The sequence below is a fragment of the Argiope bruennichi genome, chromosome 11 (genome assembly GCF_947563725.1).
Source record: "Argiope bruennichi chromosome 11, qqArgBrue1.1, whole genome shotgun sequence".
NCBI classification, from domain to species: Eukaryota; Metazoa; Arthropoda; class Arachnida; order Araneae; family Araneidae; genus Argiope; species Argiope bruennichi.
This window is the reverse complement of record NC_079161.1, coordinates 12,943,550-12,956,850: the sequence shown is the minus strand read 5'-3', so window position 1 is coordinate 12,956,850 and position 13,301 is coordinate 12,943,550.

Here is a 13,301-nt window from a genome sequence, read left to right as displayed (position 1 = left end):
CCATGAATTCAAAAGAAAAAAAAACTAATTTTTTGAGTTATATTTATCTCTGAACAAGTTGAAACCTACAAGTATGAAATTTAGTAGGCAGTCTTTTCATCAAACTTTCGAGTGTTTATAAAACTTTGTACGAAATCAGTCAAAAGAAAGTATGCTTATTGACCCGTAAGCAAATAATTTATTGAATTATACAATTACACGAAAACGTATACTAAATTAGAAACAAGATGAATAATGAAATTAAGCATATGCATGTGACATGAGTTTTGTAAATGCGTGGCCGAAACGAGGATAGATTTAAAATTTAATTTCGATTTATTTTCCAAGGGAACACATGGTTTGTACTTGGGGGTTAAAGACAGAATGCGTGATATATTCTGTTCGCACCAGAATACAGGAGAAAAGTGTAAGACAATTAGCTTGCTTTTTTAATATTTTTTGTCACATGTAGATTTAGCGAATCTTAGATACCTTTGAAAGAAATACGTGGGTATTAAGGATTTTTATTCCTTCGATCGGACCGTGAGAATTCCCGATTCAGCAACATTTTAGATTGCATGTTACAAATAGTTAAATACAAAAGTGGTATTTGGATCAGAAAATAAGAAATAATTTTAGAATAAAGCAACATAGGCTAATTTAAGATTTTTAAAAAATTAGGAAATTAGCTAAGATTTAAATTAAATTAAGATATATTATTTCATACATTTAAGATCACAATCGTAAATTTTATTTAAATTTTTATCCAATCTTTAACCCTCTGGTTACGTAATTCTTTACAAATCACTATTTAAATGCAATGTTTGCAAATATGTTCAAATATTTTTCGAAGAAAGTGAGCTAATACTCTATGTTATACGATAATCTATAGTTATAATAAAGCTCAATGTGTGTGTGTGTGTGTGTTGGCGCTCTACAGACCAGACCGTTCGACCTATAGCTTCGAAATTTGTCATGTGTATACCTTGGAAGCCGAAAATGTGCACTTCGGAGCGATTTTTTTAAAATTTTTAATTAATTAAAAATTAAGTGAAATTTTAACGTTTTTCAGCTATAAGTTCCGAAAATATTATGGCAAAAAAAATGAATTTTACATCAAATTGAAGCCCCAAAAAATATCTTTTTAATAATACTAATGTTTTTACCTACAAATTTAAATTTCTATTTTTAATGAATTTTTAAATAAATATTTTAATCATATATTTCATTAATTTATTTCCCATAAAATAAAATTTAATTTGCACAAGAACGCTTCGCGAGCAAGGGAAAAAATTAGCTTTCATCAACAAAAGCTCAAATACCAAAAATAAACTATTATTGCAAATTTCATATAAAAAAATATGATTTTCAGCATATATCTGAATTAAATGAAAAAAAAAGTGAAATATATTTTCTAAAAAGTGAGTGCAAGGAAAAGCTTTCTATGACATTTGACAATATCTGTATTTTAATTAAGTAAAATAGTTTAATTTGAGAGAAACATAGTTTAATATATATATAGGATAATCACTCTAATCAGCGCCCGTCAGCTAATTTTGGGCATACATCTGCTAACAAAATGGTCTAAATGAACTATATAATTATATTTTGTGTAACTTCAGTCAATAATTGCTCTGATGAATTATGAATTTTAAATTTTTACATAGGTACTCTGTCCTTAGAATTACATTTAACCAAATATTTTTGAGACACCAATATTTTAAATAAAAATTGTTGAACTCCAATCAACTAAATTAATCACTAAAACTGATTAATTTATGAAATTTGAAAAACACTCTTCTATAAAAATTGATGCTTTCAGACCACTTCAGCGACCGTCTCAAGGAAGATACGCCAATATTCTGCCACGGTTTCTCGACAACGATTGGCCTATGATTGTGAAAATGTTGATTGTTCTAAAATTGATATATAAAAAAACTTAATAATGGGTCAGATTTGATCGCAGAAGATGGAAACATTTATTTATGTATTTAAAAGGTGAAGTGTCAAAAATATTTCGCAGGCTATGATTCCTTAGGACCAACGGATTGTGTAAAATTTGAACTTTTTCTAAAAACTAAGAAATTATACATTTTTTACAATTTTACAAAAAAATAAGTACATTTATTGACTGAAATAAAATAAAATATTTTTATTTACATTACTTAAATATTTTGAAAGTAAAACTAAAAACTGAACTTTACGATGAATAAGAGATATTTTTTTTGCATAATTCTTTAAGATATTTTATAAAATATGAAACTTATTCTGCAGTGCATATACAACTTTACTGCCGAACGCTTCAGCTTTCAATTTTCATATTAAAAAAAAGATATAGTTGATTTCAGAAAAAAATGTTTTTATATTAATTGCAGTTTAACATTTCCACTTTAATTTAAGGCATAGCTTCCCAAACTTTTTTTTCTCGTGGACCACTTTCAAAGTTTTACTATTTTCGGTAGACCCCCTGCTGCTACATTTCTACTGTATCCTCAAAACTCCTAAAAAATATCACCCTAAATTGGGGGTGTTAAGAAGAAAAAAAAAGTAGCACATTTTCAGTTTCAAAAAAGCAGCACAGCGCAAGTGGCATTTCATCCCTTTGCAGGTCTAAACAAGCATTCCGGACGAGCGGGCGCACCGGCGGCACTTTGGAAGTCCCGACATGTGGTGTACACTTGTACTATTATCTATTGTTCTATTTAATTCTGTGTTTGAACTGAGTCTCGAATATTTCAGAGTACCTACCTAGTGAATGATGCTACCTGCCTACGTTGATAGGTAAATCCAAGCCAAAATTTTTGTTCTTTATTATGAAAACCAGAAAATTTTTCGTGGACCCCCACTTACAACTTGTGAACCCCTGTTTTCTTTTCACGTCTACGTGGACCCCCTTGTGGTCTCCTATGGACCCCTGGGGGTCCACCTGGACCACTTTGGGAACCTATGATTTAAGGTATCCGAACACATTTGAGCACTTTTTAGAAGAACATGGTGTAGACATACTTTAACCATATTTCTGGGTTTAAGACTATTCAAAATTAATAATAGGATGTCCGTATTTGAAATAAACATTAAAACTTTTTGAAAATTGGCATTTAATAGCATAAATTTAAACAAATTCTTTAAAAACTTTAAATTGGTTACACCAAAAACTATTACTCTCATCCGAAAAAACCTTATACCAAAATAAACTGCATAGTTTTCTCTAGGGAATAAACTACAATCGTTTCGTTATAATAATAAATAAAAATTTTAGAACCAGTCGAAGAATTTATCATGAAATTTTTAGTAAATTTACGACGTTATTGTTCAAACAATAAGCTGTAAATTAAAAAATATTTCCTCAATCTAAATTCTTTTAGTTCAGTTCCTAGAAAATAGTATAAAGACAAAGCCCATCGTATTTAATTATAATATGATAATTATATTTTGAGTTATTTGATTTGAAGTGAGCAAAAAATAAGAAAAAATCAATTTTGAGAAAAATGCATTTAAAGTATACACTAGCATGTTTTAATAATAAATTATGGGCGTACAAATTTAAAATTTACCACATTTATAGGTTATGCCTTCTTCCTCCTCAGCATTTAATAATTTTCCTATTATAATCATTTTTTTTCCGGCAATTTTTGTGTTTGGCAGTGAATGCCGCCTAGATTCGTATATTTTGTTTTTGTCGAGCTCAGCAAATGCTCTAACTGAATTTGCACTAGGATACACTCCAACAACCTTAAGGATATTCAGTAATCCTATAAAATTTTCGTTAAAATGTATTACAGACATAAATTCACCTAATCTGAGGGTTCGGAGCTCAACAAAGACATCTTTAGGTAAAAATTTTTACAAAACACCGTTAAAATTCTCATTTGCACTTTTAATTTTGCAGTGCAAAAAGTGTTCCGTATTTAAAACTAAATTTGTGTTTATTCAAATTTTTAATATGTTTTTGGCCCTTTAAATTGGTATTCTGGTTATTTAAATGTCCAATTCCGGTTTACCGATCATTACGAAAATATTAGTATCTTAACTTCTAATTAATGTAGAGATAAAAGTAAACCTGTTATGGATAGCTCAAAGACTGGTCTATTCAATAAAGGAATTTTTAAAAAATGTCATTTTTGGCAAAAATCCACCTTTTTAACGTGTTCAGATACTTTAAAGTAGAAATTTTATGGACTCTGACAGAAAATTAGAGAAAGATATAAGTAGTACAATGAACAGAACTGTTTAAGGTCTACATTATAGTATGACTGAATTATATAACTATCAAAATCTAAAGTTTAAAAATATTTTGCAGAAAAATTTATTTAGAGAACCAGTTAAATATTTAAGTTAAAATATTTAATTGGAAATTTTAGTCAACATTTTATACTAGCGAACCGGCTGGTTGCCAAAGGCAGAAATGAATATCATTAAATAGGGTATCAATAAAAATTTATTAAAGCTCTGCTTCATGATTGTCATTATATTTCCTACTTGCTAAGAGCATTTCTGTTAGCAATCAAAATTCTTACATTTTTGTTTTAAACAGCTGATTTTTAATAAAATAACATATTTGCTTCTTTAAATGTATGAGTTTAACTGTAGCTCTAATTTCCTAAAAAAATATTTATAAATGTTTATTATTTAATGGTCTGAGAAAGAGCATGAAATTTTCATATTTATATATTTTTACAGTACAAGTTACAGGTGGATACTTATACAATACGATATTTTAATTATATAAAAACTGGAATTTTATTCAGCTATATTTTGTAAAATGGAGAAAAAAAATTACACAGTGAATTCAATAAACATTTCAATAAATAATGAGACATAAAATTGAAGCCGAAATTTTATTTGTGTGAAGGATCATGACAGGGCTATTGGAAATTTCGACTATTCTATAAAGTCTTCATTCTATAAAATCATAAGGAATCAGGTTCTTTTTGGAATCGCCGGGATGGTAATAGCAGAGCCATGATGACAGAACAAGCCTGGAGCCGTCAAGATGAAAGACTTAGATGATGAATCAGGTACCGCCGAGGTGACAGAGCGTTTAGGAAAGTCTTGCAAGACCGAGATGACAAAGCGAGATTCTAAATCTGGAACCACCAATTGACAGAACGAGATAGTACGTTTTCAAACTGTGCGAGATGGAAACTGTGGAACCATCGAAATAGCAGAATGAGTTGATAAGTCTTGAGCCGCTGAGATGAGGAAACAAGGTAGAAATCATGAGTCACCGAGAAGACATAAGTGAAAAGACTGATGACACTAATGTGATGGCATTCTTGATTTGCAGTCTTCTCAGAAATTTGCTGATGTCCGAAGTCATAATCAGTGTTAACCTCAGTGAGGTATTAGTCAAAGTCGGGAAAGTTTTCATATCAAGTAGCAGTAATAACAGTTGCAATTTACTGTAATCCTGCCATGCATATAAAATACACATAGCACATATCCAGTATATAAAATCCACAGTTTTAATAATAAATAAGAGTCCGCAGGTGAAATATAAAAAACAAACATAGAAAAAACAAAATAATATATACAATATATAAAATGATTACTCGTGCCCATTAGGACAAGGAGATTCTTAGAAGGTTATTGAACTTGTGCTTTTAAATCCATAAGTCCTTTCATTTTAGCCTTTGTCAGATAGTATATAAATTCAGAAATCTTTGAAGATATTAAGTGTTCATTTACTTCTCGAAAAAGTTGTTCCAAAATAATTTGCATGGCGTTTATAGAATATGGGTAGAACAGGGCATCTCATCTATTGAAAGACTAGTGATAGCGCAAAATGTTTCTCCCAGTTCTTGAAAAGTTAGCTCATAAGTAATTCAATAAAATTTCGCCATTTTTTTTAATTTGTTTAAAATTGCCATAATTATTTCAAGATCATTTTTTTCAGATTGTAAATATGCATAAAACACGTGTATCAGTAAATGTTCACTATTGTCCGACAATATTATTACTACTTTAGTTTCAAATAACATGGTGAATTGGTAACCATATTTCTTGACTTCAACCAAGACGCAACTTTGTTCACCTTTCGTTTCAAATAATGGTTGGGACGTGATGCCACTAATGTAAGATTGTCTTGCTTTAGACAGGAGCAAGTGTTAAGTTCAGACATTTTTTGTTCATTTGAAATGCCAGAAAAGGGATTGCTTTTTGCAATGATTGATTCTTTGAACGGGTTTGTATTTGTTAGTTCGAAAGGATTTCTTGCCAAAAATGGATTTGTAGCAAAATCGTTTTCCGAAGGATTGTCAAGAACACTGAAGACATTTTTGGAGTTTTCAAATATTTCTATCAATTCAGGTTCGTCCACTTCAAACCAGGATGGATCTATTTCTGGAGGTTCATCAACTTCCTGGTATAAAAGAGCTGTTTTCTCATTCGAATAAATATCAGTTTTGAAAGGATTTGTTTCTTTTTTCACATCTACAAAATCATCAAAATTGTCCAAGAATGGATTAGTTGCTTTTAATTCAATTGGGGATGCAACAAAATTGTCCAAGAAAAGATTATTACCAGGTAGAATGCATTTAGACTTTATATCTTCAAATTCCGACTGTGCAGAATCAACATCAAACACATATAGTCCAATTTCGCCAGAGCCATAAATATCAGTCAAAGTTGAAGCATGTTTGGTTGCTTGATTCTGTTGATAATCTGTCTGCACAGAGACATCAGTCTTTTTCTTGTTTTTTACGCTTGAGTTGCCCATTACGACAAGGTAAATTTATGATTGAATGAAGTGAAGGCAATTGAAAAATTCTAGGCAGAATATTCGAAACAGAGTCGGCACAAAATGGATAAAAGCACAAGGACTAATAGCAATCTCCGCAGTTTCAATGACTTAAATTCACTTGATGAAATCGCAAACAAACTCAAGTTCACCACACTTGAATGCGAACAAGCAGATAATATTGTATTGTTAGATTATAATTGCATTGATATATCATCAATAATAATTCCAAGTATTGTTAACAACAAATATTGAATTTTAACAATCACTGTTTAAACATAGGCATGCACTGTTGCATCATAACAATAAAATAGTTTTTAATTCTTATAATATAATATAATAAAACTGTGTAACCGTAAAAATAAACACTCTAAACTGCGTAAAATCTGAGATTCAGCCGAAAATGAACTAATTGCCCACCCGCGGAAATCGCGGGATACGCAGCTGGAGGGTTAGAAGTGGTAATAGCTTTTCGACCTATGCATTTACGAGTATATAAAAGAGATAACTTAGAAAAGCACAGATGAAACTCAGTACTTCGATGTATCAACACCACTTTAGATATGTATGGAAGCTATAGAAAGGAAGGCGCCTAAAATCTATACTCAGTTATTTTCCCTGATTATGAAGCTCAAATTAGCCCTAAAGATAAATAATTCCGATAAGATTTTTGGATTATAATATCCACATACTTTTCCTTAATATGTTTCACCGAAAATTTATTAGAAATCTGCAAAGGAAAACAGAAACTTACACATATTTGGTTGGCCATGATTCAAAAACGGGTTAATTGCTGGAAAGTGATTTTTCAAAATCCCGAAGTTTTAATTGAATATCCTATTTTTAATTCTTATCGTGCTCGTTTATTAACTCGTCTTCTTCAGCAATACAAGACATGGTGGGTAAAAAATAACAGCCAAAATTTTATAATTCTTAAGAGCTATTGGCTTTTTTACTTACTTATAACCTTTTTTATTATTCTATTTAAGTTGAACAATCCTTTTTAAGTTCTTGTACATCACATCATTATATCAAATTTTCATGAATTATAAGTATAAATTTTAAGCCAATAAATTATTTTTTACATCATATTTATGCATTTTATCTTTACACATCTCTGGTTATATTTTAATAAGTGAGTATTTTTTTTAATCTTTCATATTTTTACCATTTGATTGGCGCAGTATTGCCAAATATGGCTCTTGCGCCAATAAACCTCACAAAACCAAGCCAACCATCAAAACCTCGAAGTTATATGTTTTGCCGATTGTCATACTGTATCATCTGAAAGAGCAATTAAAATGTCACAAATTCTGACAGAATAGCTAATATTTAACAAAACACAATCAATTTAATTCTAAATACATTAATAAGGAAATGACTTTAGAAATGAAAAATTCAATCACAATGTTGAACAAATTCAAGAAATTGAAATAAATATTCGCAGATATACAAAATTCATTGATCGGTTTTTGTTTTGTTTTTTCGTTTAATCTGCAGTTAAAGTGGAGAAAACGAGAATGAATAAAATAGAAAAACACAATGATAGAAAAAGAAAATGAAACGCTTTTAGAAAAGTAACGTCTTTCTTGAGTTAAAAAGCTTCTGAAGTAGGATGGTAGTTTTTCTACAGCCTACTTCACTAGTATTTTTTTAACCTCTTTCCGCTTAATACTTAATAGAAATCGTTTGTCTGGAGACTGTATAAAGGAAAAAAGATTAAATTTCTGAAGAGCACTTTTTGTCCCAAAGGTGGTAACAAAAGACTTTTTCGCTTTCTTTGATTCTTAAAAAAAACGCATAAAGTAGGCGGAATAAATATTGAATTACCTAATGTAAAACCTATTTCTTTCAAGTCAAATCCATTTTTACTTTCTCATTTACGAAGGATACAGAAAGTATTATAATCGTCAAAAAAAATCGAATTCAAGACTTTGACGAATCTGTATGTTTCAGATTCGTTTATACATTTGTGTAAAACTATATTATACATACACATTACAAATACATTTGTGGCATTATGGTTGTCTGTCCGAGCAAAAGATAGTTGAAAACTGTTTCGAGCTAGATGGATAAAATGTGGTCTTTATACCAAGATTTGTATATTTCTATCAAATGTTAAGTAAAATAAGTTTAAAGGAGATATATCTGTCTGTCTGGCTGTTCGAATATATATTAACAAGATAATTACAAAACAAAGAAGGATAGATGGATCAAATTCGGTATATAGATATAACATATATAGTGTAGTGCTCATCATATTGTTACAAACTTGTAATTTGCTTCCCATTCACGGCTAGTATCACCGTAAGAAAGACCGTTGTAAGATCTGAGCTGAGCGGCTGCCACGTCAATGACCTGAGAGCTTGGCGACCATTTGGCGACTTGGCGGTGAATTTGGCGACTAAATGGATAATACCAGAAAGTTCGAGAAGTTTCATGATCCATCCAGTAATAACAGAGATACACCCAGGTACGCCCTGATTGGTCTGCCGTTTCTAGCCCCGCCTCCCGGAACTATAAAAGACGGGCCCTCTGAAGCTGGAGAAGAAGTCGTGTGGATCGTCAGAAATGGTGTGTGCGAGTGGTCGGAGTCGCCGACGAGTAAACAGATTTGAGAGGATCAGACAGCAAGCAAGCTGCTGAACTATAGCAATTAAATGTGCTGCGCTATTACAATTGATTAGCGGTATTTGTTGTAGAAGAAAATTTTTGTAACAATATTTTGAGCGAAGACTAGAGAGGGGTTAGCCTACTGCCAGTTTGTATTTTCAGAAGAATTTATACCCTATAACTCAACAACTCAATGACTTAAATATATCAAATTTAGTATGCGATTATGTGAGTTCAAGTTCAGGGTCAAATTTTGGCTTCAACCAGTAGGGAAAAGCACGTCTAAAGTAATATTCATGTTTCGAATAATATTAACTCTTAATTGGGGAGGTGAAATTTTAGGACTTAAGTGGGGAGATGCGGTCTACGAGACCGCATTTCACTTACACTCAAATTAAATTTTTTAATGAATGTATTAGAATGAAAAACTGTCAATATATTTTGCAGATATTTTTCTTGATATATGGATATGTTTTAGAAATTTTTCAAAATATATTGTCATTGAAAAAAGTAAATGCGTTGGAACATACATTTTCTCCTCAAATGACACGTTACAATAAAAAATATTCTTGAAAAAGTATATTACTTTTTACTTTTTAAATCATATTTATTTTTACAGTATATGAAGGTATATAGAAAACAATATAATGTAAAAATCGGCAATTATATGAAAAATAAAAAAATTGACAATAGGTAAAACTGGACCTTTTTTATCGGGCTGTGTGACTTTCATAACGCGGTTTCCTAAGGCATTTTAAACATATAAGTTAAGAACTAGTCTAAAAATGAACCTATAAATTCTGTATATATATCTCTTGGTATATTAATATATTTTATACATTTTTCAAAATACATTATCACTAGAAAAATTAATTATGTTTGAACATACATATCAAAATCAGTTGAATGCGAACTTTCATCGAAAAACTCTTCTGTACAATTATCCTTATCACTAAAATCACTTTCTGCTTCATTTAAAAGTGTCTGGAGCACTGCTTCATAATAGGATCAGTAAACTGAATGATATTTCGGGCCCACGTTTTAGCGCCATCTGCTAAGCCTTGTTTATCACTAGGACACTAACAGGGAGATGCGGTCTTAGAAACCGCACTCGAAGAAATAACTGATTTATTTTAAAAAGCATCTGCTGAAATCGGTTGAAAAAGTGCACGTGTATTGAAGGTCACAAAACAGGAAGCTACAGGGTCAATCCATTCAATGGACCTAAAAATAGAAAAGGGGTGACAGATAATCCATCGCTAGCTGTCTGACAGACCGCACGTCCCCAGTTAAGGGTTAATCGCATGTCAGAGATCACTCTCCAAAAGTCTCGCCAAGAATCACACAGTGGATTTAGTAAAAATGCTAAATTCACGCCAAAAGTTAATAATTAATAATGTTTGTACACTAATGCCATAGAAGGCTTCTCAAGAAAAATACTATTTAACAGACAATGTCTGAGAAAATTATGGGAAAACTACTCCACCTGGTTTTTATTTCTAATTGGTTCTTTATCAGTGAGTTTTGATACAAGACAGAACTTAAATTTTATATCTTTGGACAGAAACATATTTGATTAATTGTATTTCATTTTTTTTTCTGTTAGAAGCACTTGAAGATAGAAATATAAGTTTTTTTTTTAAATATTTTAAAGCAAGTGTAAATTTAGAATTTTGAAGTGATTTCTATGTTTATTTCATTTGAAGTATTAATTACTACATTTTGAACTCTTGAATTTGTGAACAGAGAAGTAAAAACTTAAGAAGGCTGTTAAGTTAAGGACAAAATATGAAAAAAAGGGAATTTCGTTCTGATTTCAAATTGTGTCTCAAGAAAGTAAGTTATTTATATGTTTTTAACTTTCAATAATGAAAGTCTTGAAGTAATTGAACTTTTAAAGCGTTAATAAATCAGTAACTTGCTTGAGTTATCAAGAATATAGATAACATTTCAAAATAAGCATTTTGATAGATGATTTTTTATTCCTTCTTTTTGTTATTAAGCAGAAAAAATCTTAATTCACCACTGCAAAAGAGACGAAGAGAAAGAAACGCATTAAGAAGTTTTAACTTTGTTTGATCGAAAAAGTTTCGAAGTTTAGCCATTTTTCCTTTTTGCGTTTGGCATCGGTTACAAAAGTTCGAGAAATAAGGAATTATGGGAGGAAATGTTTTACTCTCTAACAGTAACGAAGAATGTAAAAAAAAAAAAGAAATATAATCTTCAAAAAAATATTTTATCTCTCTTTCTCTCTCTCTTTCGACATTTGATTAAATATTTAAGATTTCAGACCATCCCGAATCTGAAAAGCATATTTTTGTGATCATATTTGACAACCGATTTTTTAACACGATAATTCAAAACAACAGCGCATGGAATTCACTTTGGAAATTTTTCATTAATATAGCATACGTGTGTCAATGTTTGGATGAAATTCGTTAAGGGAAAATTTGTCGTTCGTCCATCTATCTATATACTTATAATAAAGCTCAATGTGTGTGTGTGTGTGTGTGTGTGTGTGTGTGTGTGTGTGTGTGTGTGTGTGTGTGTGTGTGTGTGTTGGCGCTCTACAGGCCAGACCGTTTGACATACAGCTACCAAATTTGGTACATGTATACCTTGGAGGTTGGGAATGTGCACCTGGGGTTCCGTTTTTCGAATTTTTAATTAGAATTTTAATTATTAATTAAAAACTAACTTTCCCGCCAAAAAAATCTTCCATTTTTCCCACCGCCAACTTTTCCGCCAAAAAAATCTTCAATTTTCCCCACCGCCAAACGAGAAAGGCTTCAGCTTTTTTTTTCTCCCAACAGTAATGAGGCTAGGGTTAGAATTTCTCGGCGGATTATTTCAATCGATTCTGTTTATTTTCTTAATGTTTGATGCATTTAAAATTAAACATTGTTAATGAATCGATCTTTCAGATTCATTCTGAAGTACTTTTGAATTAAAATAGAACAGAATAAAGGAAATTAAAAATTTCTAATCCGCATAGCGTTACCCCAACTGGCGTAGAAAAAATCACGTATTTGCGTTACGTAACCGGCGAAGAAAATTCACGCATGCGCATTCTGTTCTGATTGTTGCCATGACAACCGTTATGAATGGATGATTTAAATTATTTTTGGGTTAGTTGCATGCTTTTGTAAGTAAATTGTATTTATGTTAGTTATATATTTTTTGTATATGCTTATAGTTTTAAGTACATCGTTTTTTAAGTAGTTTTTTTAAAACCTGTTTTCAACCGTTTATTTTAAACGATTCGTTTTATTTTCTTAGTGTTTGATGCATTTAAATTTAAACATTGTTAATGAATCGATCAGCTCATAATGAATGTAAGAAAATTTTGTTGACCAACTCTTGAGATATTACATAAATTAAAAAAGATATTCTTTAGTGCCCATAAAGTTTAAACGCTGAGTGACTCTATTTTCAGTAATCAGATTATAAAAAAAAATGCTTTGTTTCAGTAAAAAATATTGTTATATTAATTGAAGATTAATTCTTTCCACTTTAATTTAAAGCATAAATTCTACGGGTGCTAACAGAAAATGAGAGAGATACATATTACGTTATGACTGAAGGCCTTTATAATATTATGAATGATTTATATGATAATCAAAATTTGAAGTTTTAAAATATTTTGATGAAGAAGCTATTAAAGTAGAAATTGCATAAAATATTAATTATTAAAATTTTAACGAACATTAAGATTGGCGAACCGGCTGGTCGCCAAAGGCGGCTAGTACTTATATAAAGCTCAGTGTGTGTGTGTGTGTGTGTGTGTGTGTGTGTGTTGGAGCTCTACAGGTCAGATCGTTCGACCTACAGCTACCAAATTTGGCACATGCATACCTTGGAGGTCAGGAATGTGCACCTGGGGTCCCTTTTTTTTGAATTTTTAATTAGAATTTTAAATATTAATTAAAAACTAACTTTACCACCAAAAATTCTTTTCGTTTCCCCACCG